Consider the following 12,440-nt stretch of genomic DNA (forward strand, 5'->3'; position numbering starts at 1 on the left):
GGGTCTTTAGTAAAGTGGAGGTGGAGTGCAAAAGTAGACGTGTGAATAGTGAGTGGTGTGTGACTATATGCAAAGGAAAGGTAGACTTGTGGAAATTAAGACGACCGCGCTATACTTTTGGAGAAAAAATTATTTCTTCTGCCAACTATACTTTTGTACTAGTATTTGTCTGCAATAATTGATATTTATGAATTTTAATTAACTATTTTACAAGGTATAAAATGGTATTACATCAATAACTTGTGCTTGTTTTCCATGAATATTTAAGTTGCTTATGCTATTTGATAATACCTTGGCTAAAAAGCTTCTATATAATTTTTGGAGTTAGTGTAATATACTTGTTCCATTCTTGAATTAGTAATAATGTCACCATTCATTTTAAAATAAGTGTCCTATTTTATGTCAAACTTCTTCTCAATTTATCCTTGTCATTACTATCTTTTTTCATGCAATAATTACAAAAAGAAAGAATAAATTCAGTTCACTTTATGATTAAGTACAGTTGTAATGAAGTAGTAAATTGAAAGTTGAAGGGATGATAGGTAGTGTAAATGGATAGAGACTCATTAATCTGTCTCAAGCCCCAAGATTTTGAATGATACTACTCCCTCCGTCCCATTATTGAAGACACACTTTCCTTATTGGGGTGTCCCAATAATAAAGACCCACTGTAACACCCATCATTTTCACCACAGTATATATATTATTAATATTGTTTTCTATGATTTTAAAGAAGAAAGAGAAGTCTCAATTTTTATGCAAAACCTGAACTTAGTTATTTAACGAGCAGATTATATCGAGATTTTTTTTAAAATCATAGAAGCCCGAGTATTTCATGATTTTAAGGTTGATAGGATTTTATGCAAAAAGCCCAACAATTATGGATAAATGGGCCAAAAGTTGTGTAAGAGTAGAAAGCCCAATAGTTATTTTGGGCTGGAGTAGTCGAGCCCAAGTTATTATATATGAATTCAGTTTTAAGATGAATCCCAATAAGCCTTTTAACTGGGCTAAGAGTTTTATTATAAAAAGACGCCCAATAATATTATTGTTTGGGCTAGTAATTTTGTTTTATAACCAAAGCCCAATGTTATATATATGAATTCAGTTCAGATGGGCCAATGGTTATCACTTGGGCCAAGAGGCTGATGTAATAATATAAAGCCCAATGCCTCATAGTTATATTAGAGAATCAGTTATTTTTCTAATGAGCTTTAGTTAGCAGTTAAAATTCATTAGAACAAATTAGCTCCTTGAATGAACACGTAGAGCTTGATACTACACGTATCTTCCAACTTTACACTCAGCTCTCAATTTTACACTCAGCCAAATCCCTCAAACCGACTCAAACGAGTATAAATACGATGAGTTACCATAAATCTTATTTTTCCCCATTCTGCAAACTCCAAACAGTAAAGTAAATATCCATCCCAAAAGCATAAATCATCCCCAGCAGTCATCACAGCAAACAAGCAGGTAGTATTCTTCCTTCAACTCAGTAATCACTCATAGATGGTAATCAAGAATAGCAGAGTTAACATCAATTTTCTTTAACATCTACAGAATACATCTAGTTACAACAGTTTATAAATCAATAATAATCCAAACAGAAGGCTGAGTCTTATAAAAACAAAGTCTTGGGCTGTAGATGAACTGCCGATGAAACCATCTCAAACCATCTTGAATCACCGATTCCTGGAACAGAAAATAGTTTGAGATTTATTAGTTTGTGATGTTAAAACTGAAATAGAAATTAGATTGGAAGTTTGCTGGAATGAGATTTTGAATTGGGAAATAGAGAAGATGGAAGGAAGAAGGAGAAGGGGGGAAATAGCAGTAGCAGCAGCAGCCGCGAGCCACCGCAGCGGAGGCACGGCTGGCAGCGGTGGTCGCCGGCGCCACGGCGGCCGTGGTGGCTACTGACAGCAGAGAGAGAAATAGAGAGGGAGATTAAACCAGGGAGATAGAGAGTGAAATAGAAAGAGACGGATAGAACGAGTTGGAGGGAGAGAGGGGAGTGCAGGGCGGCGGCGACCACCGGCGCTGCATACGCTGCCGCGGCTCGCAGCGGCCGCCGCGGCCTGACCAGAAAAGAGAGAGAGATCGAGATAGAGGAGCAGAGAAAGGAAGAAAGAAAAGGAGAAAGAGAGATGGGGAGGCTTACCTGAATCAGAGGGGGTGGCGGCGCGACGAGCACGGCGGCGGCAGTGGCGGAGTTCACCGGAGGAACAAACTTCAGGAAATTTAGAAACCCTAGATCTATTCTAAATTCAGGAGAAAGAGGAGAAGAAATGGAAGGAAAAAAAGGGGGAAGAGAAGAGGCCGACCTCGCCGCGCCGGAGGCCGTAAAGGCCGGCGACGCTCGCCGGGAAAGAGAGGGACAGAGAGGGGCGGTAGAGAGCAGAGAGAGAGAGAGAAAAGAGTTCTGTTCAGAATAAAAGAGAATTGAATGAGTTAAGGAAGAAGAATTAAAATGTTTTCTAAAATTCTAAATTGCTTATTAAATCAGAAAATAGTTAATTTGTTTAATTGGGCTCAGGTTAATTTTGAGGAGCCTATTAATTCTCTAATGGGCTAAGTTAAGTGACTATCTGTTGGGCTTTTGATTAATTAGGTAATAGGATTGTTTTAATTGAACTGAGTAGTAGTTTATTAGTTTGAGCTTAATAATCTTATACGAGGGATTATTAGCTATTAACTAAAATTTAGTTTGATTGATTAATTTATGCTATTATCCAGTCTAATTATGCATAAATTAGACATTAGATTATTTCGAAATTATATTCTTTAAAGAAGAGGAAAAGAAGGGATTTATATTGTCCCTAAGTAAATAATTATTTATTTCATTAGTGTAAGTAAAGTTATGATTAATGCCAGGATTATGATCATCGCAGTTTAAGTCTATATTGAGATTTGTTGATAAGTTTGCAAAATAGCAACTTGTCTTCATGCCAAGATTTTCAGTAGAACCATCACCTTAAAACCAACATAAATATTCTCTAAATAAATTTCACATCATGTTCTCATTATTTATTAGTCAGTATTTATACTGAAGGTCAAATACAAGGGCAAAGAAGTAAAGCATTAGTTCAGAGTTACTTGTGTCGTCAGACCACGATCAGGTGGGCTTTCTAAACTCAAAATCTGAAGTACACACTATTTCATGATGTTTACATGAATAAAGTTATATTAAAGTTATTGACTTGCCAAAACTTTTATGAGCTTGTATGATACCTATCTGGCACCAGAAGTAATCGAATTCGGATCCTGTTCTATCCAGATGTTAGACAGGATTAGTGTACACAAGGGACCGTGAGCCGATTAAGCATATCGGCCGGCCTAGGACCGCGAGCCGGTTTAGCGTATCGGCCGGTCTAGGTTCGTGAGCTGGTTTAGCGTATCGGCCGGTCTAAGACCGTGAGCCGGTTTAGCGTATCGGCCGGTCAGTGACCGTAGAAGGTGGCCACCTTCTCGGCACACAGTTATCATTGCGGATATGGTAGAGTACAAAGAAGTATGTCTGCAGACGCATGTGAAGTTTATGATAATTACATGAAAGTTTTACAGTTTTGCGTGCACAGGTTATTTAAGTAAAACTCCTGTGTGATGCTTGAGATGGCAAGTTCAATTTATAGCTCTAAGAGCAATCTTTCAAGTTATTTCGGCATGTGACCATTGAGTACCTTTTTAGTACTCAGCCCTGCATATGTTTTCTAAATGTGCAGGTTAAGCTGTGATGTAGATGGATGTCAGCAGAGCAAAGCTTTTGATATATAAGTACTAAATTAGGCTCAGGATTCCATGTCTTCATACATGTAATCCACTTAAGCTATTCCGCTGCAACGCTTAGTGCGTTTTACTTTACTGATGTGTTGTTTATGATTACCAAATATTTTGGTAAATTATTGTTTAAGCAGGTTAGTGATTTTTATTGAGATCTATTTTCGTTTTCATTTTCTTATTTTGTTTTCAGTCACACCTTTTTCCCGACTTAACTATTCACTAGCTTAGGTCGGGTTGTGACAAAGTGGTATCAGAGCAGATCGTTTGCTCTGAGCCTAAATATTCCTTTGAGTCTAGTCTAAATTTGAATCTTTGGACTAGTATGAGTAATATAGTAAAAGCTCTGCTCTCCATCTCATCCAGCTTAGCCAGGTATGGATTTTCAGCGTTTTAAAGTATCAATTTACAGTTTTGAAAGAGTTTGAGTTATTAATATTGCAATTTTGCAAGAAAGTTATTAATATTGCAATTTTGCAAGAAACTAGTATTCGGAGAAGTTTACATGTTTACAAGTGAGTGAATATGAATAACATGGTTATTTATGAGTATCCTCTACTAGTATGAACTTCTTGAACGGATAAAGTGTTGTTCATATTTTAATACTTGTATCTTGATATGTGGGGGATTTTCATTTGTTGTTTAGCAATGAAAATCTTTTAGATGATGGTGTGTACGTATATCTATACATTGTATGGATGCAGATATAGACAGTTAGATGATACAGTAGCGAGTTATGTCAGTGGCACTGTAACCTAGTACTAGTAGTGATGTTATGCAGTTAGGACATCGCAATTAGTACTAAGAGCCTTTTTGCAACGTATATTCTCATCTTTTGTATGAGAACTCGTTGAGGCAAATTTTTCCCATGATATGAAATGATCAAAGTGGTCATTTACTAGGCTGTTGAGCTTTAATTGCTTAGATGGTTTAATTTTAGTATATGAGTTTTATAACTTAGCTGATTTATAGTTAAGTAGTAGTTTGACCTTATTGATGGGATGAAAGCTTAATTTTGGGAATTTGTGTATTTACTCGGCATGATGTCTCAAAGAAGCAATGGAAATCTGCCATCTGCCATGCGAATAATTTAGAGACCTACTCATCTCCATCAACTTGAAAGACGAATTTCGGAAGTTTTTTATCGTCAAAATTCCCCTGTTTATAGTAGAGTTTCGCGAGTTTCGCTTTCTTAGATGCAATGATCAAGAGTGCCTTCTTGTATGTTATTTCAACTACAAGGATCAACTGACTATGAGTGGGAGACGAAGCAGAAGATATCTACCCTCGAGCGATTAGAGAATCTTATTTGGGGTTAGTTCACAGAAGTATTTTTGAAGAATTTGTTTCCAGAAACTATCGTCGGTAAAAAGGAGACGAAATTTAGCAATTTAAAGCAAGGAAAGAAGACCGTAGCTAAATATGATCATGAGTTTCGTGACATATCTCGATATGCACCTTATAAGATTGACATAGATAATGGTTAGAATTTCTCATAAGGTTTTCGAGGTAGTGCCTTACTTGTTGGCAAGCCAAACATGTTTCTAGAACCAAAGCTATATTTCATTTCTATTTCTTTCCACCAAAGTTTTGTTTGAGATCTTGATATATTTTAGTGTTTCCTGGGTATGCAATATCTAGCATACATGAGCTTAACTTTTGATTTCATTTCTCAACTATTCTTTGTTGAGTATACATAATCTTTTCTCAAACAAGATAGCTTTACCCCGAACTTCTTGGGAATTATCAATCCCTTCTATTCCTTACCCATAATTTTGTACCTGTCATTTTCTCTTGTTACCGTAAGAATTTTGATTCTCAAATCATGAGTTGTTGTTAACATTGCAATTACAGCTTCTATAGTTTGCAGTGGTAGAACCACTTCTAATTACAACCTTTTAAAATCCTTGATGAGAATTTTTCTTTATGGGTAAGGAGAATTCCTTAGTTAACTTAAATTTTTCTACTCAAAGCATCCACACTTTATTAGCTTTTCATGGATGATAATTTATTCACAATCATAATCTTTTATTAATTCGAGCTATCTTTTGCCTCATATCTAGATCTTTTGCTCGAATAAGCATTTTAAACTTTTGTGATTTGTCTAAATTTTACACTTTGTTCCATAATATCATTGCTGCTAGTTCCAACTTGTGTGTTGGATAATCCAGTTCTTGCAGCCTAAGTTTCATAACCCTTTTTGACACCTCAACCCAGATTTCATATGATCTTTCCGTTTTCATAACTCAGCTAAATTTTGAAACAATATTTCATTCACAAACAATAGATGGTCACTTTGAGAGAACTATTTAGACCCTGGAAAATGTGATATGAACTATTGTATTAGATCGAGGAACAAATTGGGAATAAGCTTTGCTACCCATTGAGTTTTCCTAGAATACTAGTTTCGGGCAACAGTTGTTGACACCTATAGAGCACTTTATGTAAGGAAATGTCAGTCCTCACTATATTGAGATGAGATAGGTGGAAGAAAAGGTGCTGGGATCTGATGCAGTTGAAGAAACGGTTACACTTATCCAACAAATTCAACAACTGTTCAAGAAGGATCAAGATCGATAGAAATTTTATGCAGACACTCGTCGATTTGAGTTAAATTTTTGAAACTGGGGGACAGAGATTTCCTTAAAGCTCTACATTCTAAAAGAATGCACAGATTCGATAAGAAAGGAAGATTGAAGCCCACATCTAAAGAACCATGTAACACTTTAGAAAAGATAGGTCTTGTTGCATATAAAGTAGCTCTACCCCCGAGTTTCAGTAGTGCTCATTATGTATTCCATGTAACACAACTAAGAAAATACGTGTTCAACCTCAAACACGTAATTCATCAGGATGAGATAATACTTAGCCAGACTAGATCTATGAAAAGAGAACAGAAATTATCTTGAATTGAAAGACATAGGATTTAAGGAATCAGTCAATCGCATTGATGTGTTTCTTGTGGAGATATTACGGGCAACATAAAGCAACATGAGAGCTTGAAGACAAGAAACACCTAAAGTTGTTCAACTAGGTACGCAAATTTCGAGGACGAAATTTTTTTTAAGGGGGAGAGGATGTAACACCCAGCATTTTCACCACAGTATATATATTATTAATATTGTTTTCTATGATTTTAAAGAAGAAAGAGAAGTCTCAATTTTTATGCAAAACCTGAACTTAGTTATTTAACGAGCAGATTATATCGAGATTTTTTTTAAAATCATAGAAGCCCGAGTATTTCATGATTTTAAGGTTGATAGGATTTTATGCAAAAAGCCCAACAATTATGGATAAATGGGCCAAAAGTTGTGTAAGAGTAGAAAGCCCAATAGTTATTTTGGGCTGGAGTAGTCGAGCCCAAGTTATTATATATGAATTCAGTTTTAAGATGAATCCCAATAAGCCTTTTAACTGGGCTAAGAGTTTTATTATAAAAAGACGCCCAATAATATTATTGTTTGGGCTAGTAATTTTGTTTTATAACCAAAGCCCAATGTTATATATATGAATTCAGTTCAGATGGGCCAATGGTTATCACTTGGGCCAAGAGGCTGATGTAATAATATAAAGCCCAATGCCTCATAGTTATATTAGAGAATCAGTTATTTTTCTAATGAGCTTTAGTTAGCAGTTAAAATTCATTAGAACAAATTAGCTCCTTGAATGAACACGTAGAGCTTGATACTACACGTATCTTCCAACTTTACACTCAGCTCTCAATTTTACACTCAGCCAAATCCCTCAAACCGACTCAAACGAGTATAAATACGATGAGTTACCATAAATCTTATTTTTCCCCATTCTGCAAACTCCAAACAGTAAAGTAAATATCCATCCCAAAAGCATAAATCATCCCCAGCAGTCATCACAGCAAACAAGCAGGTAGTATTCTTCCTTCAACTCAGTAATCACTCATAGATGGTAATCAAGAATAGCAGAGATAACATCAATTTTCTTTAACATCTACAGAATACATCTAGTTACAACAGTTTATAAATCAATAATAATCCAAACAGAAGGCTGAGTCTTATAAAAACAAAGTCTTGGGCTGTAGATGAACTGCCGATGAAACCATCTCAAACCATCTTGAATCACCGATTCCTGGAACAGAAAATAGTTTGAGATTTATTAGTTTGTGATGTTAAAACTGAAATAGAAATTAGATTGGAAGTTTGCTGGAATGAGATTTTGAATTGGGAAATAGAGAAGATGGAAGGAAGAAGGAGAAGGGGGGAAATAGCAGTAGCAGCAGCAGCCGCGAGCCACCGCAGCGGAGGCACGGCTGGCAGCGGTGGTCGCCGGCGCCACGGCGGCCGTGGTGGCTACTGACAGCAGAGAGAGAAATAGAGAGGGAGATTAAACCAGGGAGATAGAGAGTGAAATAGAAAGAGACGGATAGAACGAGTTGGAGGGAGAGAGGGGAGTGCAGGGCGGCGGCGACCACCGGCGCTGCATGCGCTGTCGCGGCTCGCAGCGGCCGCCGCGGCCTGACCAGAAAAGAGAGAGAGATCGAGATAGAGGAGCAGAGAAAGGAAGAAAGAAAAGGAGAAAGAGAGATGGGGAGGCTTACCTGAATCAGAGGGGGTGGCGGCGCGACGAGCACGGCGGCGGCAGTGGCGGAGTTCACCGGAGGAACAAACTTCAGGAAATTTAGAAACCCTAGATCTATTCTAAATTCAGGAGAAAGAGGAGAAGAAATGGAAGGAAAAAAAGGGGGAAGAGAAGAGGCCGACCTCGCCGCGCCGGAGGCCGTAAAGGCCGGCGACGCTCGCCGGGAAAGAGAGGGACAGAGAGGGGCGGTAGAGAGCAGAGAGAGAGAGAGAAAAGAGTTCTGTTCAGAATAAAAGAGAATTGAATGAGTTAAGGAAGAAGAATTAAAATGTTTTCTAAAATTCTAAATTGCTTATTAAATCAGAAAATAGTTAATTTGTTTAATTGGGCTCAGGTTAATTTTGAGGAGCCTATTAATTCTCTAATGGGCTAAGTTAAGTGACTATCTGTTGGGCTTTTGATTAATTAGGTAATAGGATTGTTTTAATTGAACTGAGTAGTAGTTTATTAGTTTGAGCTTAATAATCTTATACGAGGGATTATTAGCTATTAACTAAAATTTAGTTTGATTGATTAATTTATGCTATTATCCAGTCTAATTATGCATAAATTAGACATTAGATTATTTCGAAATTATATTCTTTAAAGAAGAGGAAAAGAAGGGATTTATATTGTCCCTAAGTAAATAATTATTTATTTCATTAGTGTAAGTAAAGTTATGATTAATGCCAGGATTATGATCATCGCAGTTTAAGTCTATATTGAGATTTGTTGATAAGTTTGCAAAATAGCAACTTGTCTTCATGCCAAGATTTTAAGTAGAACCATCACCTTAAAACCAACATAAATATTCTCTAAATAAATTTCACATCATGTTCTCATTATTTATTAGTCAGTATTTATACTGAAGGTCAAATACAAGGGCAAAGAAGTAAAGCATTAGTTCAGAGTTACTTGTGTCGTCAGACCACGATCAGGTGGGCTTTCTAAACTCAAAATCTGAAGTACACACTATTTCATGATGTTTACATGAATAAAGTTATATTAAAGTTATTGACTTGCCAAAACTTTTATGAGCTTGTATGATACCTATCTGGCACCAGAAGTAATCGAATTCGGATCCTGTTCTATCCAGATGTTAGACAGGATTAGTGTACACAAGGGACCGTGAGCCGATCAAGCATATCGGCCGGCCTAGGACCGCGAGCCGGTTTAGCGTATCGGCCGGTCTAGGTCCGTGAGCTGGTTTAGCGTATCGGCCGGTCTAAGACCGTGAGCCGGTTTAGCGTATCGGCCGGTCAGTGACCGTAGAAGGTGGCCACCTTCTCGGCACACAGTTATCATTGCGGATATGGTAGAGTACAAAGAAGTATGTCTGCAGACGCATGTGAAGTTTATGATAATTACATGAAAGTTTTACAGTTTTGCGTGCACAGGTTATTTAAGTAAAACTCCTGTGTGATGCTTGAGATGGCAAGTTCAATTTATAGCTCTAAGAGCAATCTTTCAAGTTATTTCGGCATGTGACCATTGAGTACCTTTTTAGTACTCAGCCCTGCATATGTTTTCTAAATGTGCAGGTTAAGCTGTGATGTAGATGGATGTCAGCAGAGCAAAGCTTTTGATATATAAGTACTAAATTAGGCTCAGGATTCCATGTCTTCATACATGTAATCCACTTAAGCTATTCCGCTGCAACGCTTAGTGCGTTTTACTTTACTGATGTGTTGTTTATGATTACCAAATATTTTGGTAAATTATTGTTTAAGCAGGTTAGTGATTTTTATTGAGATCTATTTTCGTTTTCATTTTCTTATTTTGTTTTCAGTCACACCTTTTTCCCGACTTAACTATTCACTAGCTTAGGTCGGGTTGTGACAAAGTGGTATCAGAGCAGATCGTTTGCTCTGAGCCTAAATATTCCTTTGAGTCTAGTCTAAATTTGAATCTTTGGACTAGTATGAGTAATATAGTAAAAGCTCTGCTCTCCATCTCATCCAGCTTAGCCAGGTATGGATTTTCAGCGTTTTAAAGTATCAATTTACAGTTTTGAAAGAGTTTGAGTTATTAATATTGCAATTTTGCAAGAAAGTTATTAATATTGCAATTTTGGAAGAAACTAGTATTCGGAGAAGTTTACATGTTTACAAGTGAGTGAATATGAATAACATGGTTATTTATGAGTATCCTCTACTAGTATGAACTTCTTGAACGGATAAAGTGTTGTTCATATTTTAATACTTGTATCTTGATATGTGGGGGATTTTCATTTGTTGTTTAGCAATGAAAATCTTTTAGATGATGGTGTGTACGTATATCTATACATTGTATGGATGCAGATATAGACAGTTAGATGATACAGTAGCGAGTTATGTCAGTGGCACTGTAACCTAGTACTAGTAGTGATGTTATGCAGTTAGGACATCGCAATTAGTACTAAGAGCCTTTTTGCAACGTATATTCTCATCTTTTGTATGAGAACTCGTTGAGGCAAATTTTTCCCATGATATGAAATGATCAAAGTGGTCATTTACTAGGCTGTTGAGCTTTAATTGCTTAGATGGTTTAATTTTAGTATATGAGTTTTATAACTTAGCTGATTTATAGTTAAGTAGTAGTTTGACCTTATTGATGGGATGAAAGCTTAATTTTGGGAATTTGTGTATTTACTCGGCATGATGTCTCAAAGAAGCAATGGAAATCTGCCATCTGCCATGCGAATAATTTAGAGACCTACTCATCTCCATCAACTTGAAAGACGAATTTCGGAAGTTTTTTATCGTCAAAATTCCCCTGTTTATAGTAGAGTTTCGCGAGTTTCGCTTTCTTAGATGCAATGATCAAGAGTGCCTTCTTGTATGTTATTTCAACTACAAGGATCAACTGACTATGAGTGGGAGACGAAGCAGAAGATATCTACCCTCGAGCGATTAGAGAATCTTATTTGGGGTTAGTTCATAGAAGTATTTTTGAAGAATTTGTTTCCAGAAACTATCGTCGGTAAAAAGGAGACGAAATTTAGCAATTTAAAGCAAGGAAAGAAGACCGTAGCTAAATATGATCATGAGTTTCGTGACATATCTCGATATGCACCTTATAAGATTGACATAGATAATGGTTAGAATTTCTCATAAGGTTTTCGAGGTAGTGCCTTACTTGTTGGCAAGCCAAACATGTTTCTAGAACCAAAGCTATATTTCATTTCTATTTCTTTCCACCAAAGTTTTGTTTGAGATCTTGATATATTTTAGTGTTTCCTGGGTATGCAATATCTAGCATACATGAGCTTAACTTTTGATTTCATTTCTCAACTATTCTTTGTTGAGTATACATAATCTTTTCTCAAACAAGATAGCTTTACCCCGAACTTCTTGGGAATTATCAATCCCTTCTATTCCTTACCCATAATTTTGTACCTGTCATTTTCTCTTGTTACCGTAAGAATTTTGATTCTCAAATCATGAGTTGTTAACATTGCAATTACAGCTTCTATAGTTTGCAGTGGTAGAACCACTTCTAATTACAACCTTTTAAAATCCTTGATGAGAATTTTTCTTTATGGGTAAGGAGAATTCCTTAGTTAACTTAAATTTTTCTACTCAAAGCATCCACACTTTATTAGCTTTTCATGGATGATAATTTATTCACAATCATAATCTTTTATTAATTCGAGCTATCTTTTGCCTCATATCTAGATCTTTTGCTCGAATAAGCATTTTAAACTTTTGTGATTTGTCTAAATTTTACACTTTGTTCCATAATATCATTGCTGCTAGTTCCAACTTGTGTGTTGGATAATCCAGTTCTTGCAGCCTAAGTTTCATAACCCTTTTTGACACCTCAACCCAGATTTCATATGATCTTTCCGTTTTCATAACTCAGCTAAATTTTGAAACAATATTTCATTCACAAACAATAGATGGTCACTTTGAGAGAACTATTTAGACCCTGGAAAATGTGATATGAACTATTGTATTGGATCGAGGAACAAATTGGGAATAAGCTTTGCTACCCATTGAGTTTTCCTAGAATACTAGTTTCGGGCAACAGTTGTTGACACCTATAGAGCACTTTATGTAAGGAAATGTCAGTCCTCACTATATTGA

General features: G+C 36.4%; 2 long non-coding RNA genes across 2 annotated transcripts; both read right to left on the reverse strand.

Annotated features, from left to right (window-relative positions):
- Positions 1–1,482: 1,482 nt before the first annotated feature.
- LOC131017022 (uncharacterized) lies at positions 1,483–2,475 on the reverse strand. Its single transcript, XR_009099333.1, has 2 exons — positions 2,165–2,475; positions 1,483–1,695 (listed from the first exon to the last, which is right to left on the reverse strand). It is a non-coding gene; the product is annotated as an uncharacterized LOC131017022 (long non-coding RNA).
- Positions 2,476–7,674: 5,199 nt separating this feature from the next.
- On the reverse strand, positions 7,675–8,664 carry LOC131017019 (uncharacterized). Its single transcript, XR_009099330.1, has 2 exons — positions 8,354–8,664; positions 7,675–7,884 (listed from the first exon to the last, which is right to left on the reverse strand). It is a non-coding gene; the product is annotated as an uncharacterized LOC131017019 (long non-coding RNA).
- Positions 8,665–12,440: the final 3,776 nt, after the last annotated feature.

The sequence above is a fragment of the Salvia miltiorrhiza genome, chromosome 3, assembly GCF_028751815.1.
Source record: "Salvia miltiorrhiza cultivar Shanhuang (shh) chromosome 3, IMPLAD_Smil_shh, whole genome shotgun sequence".
Lineage (NCBI taxonomy): Eukaryota > Viridiplantae > Streptophyta > Magnoliopsida > Lamiales > Lamiaceae > Salvia > Salvia miltiorrhiza.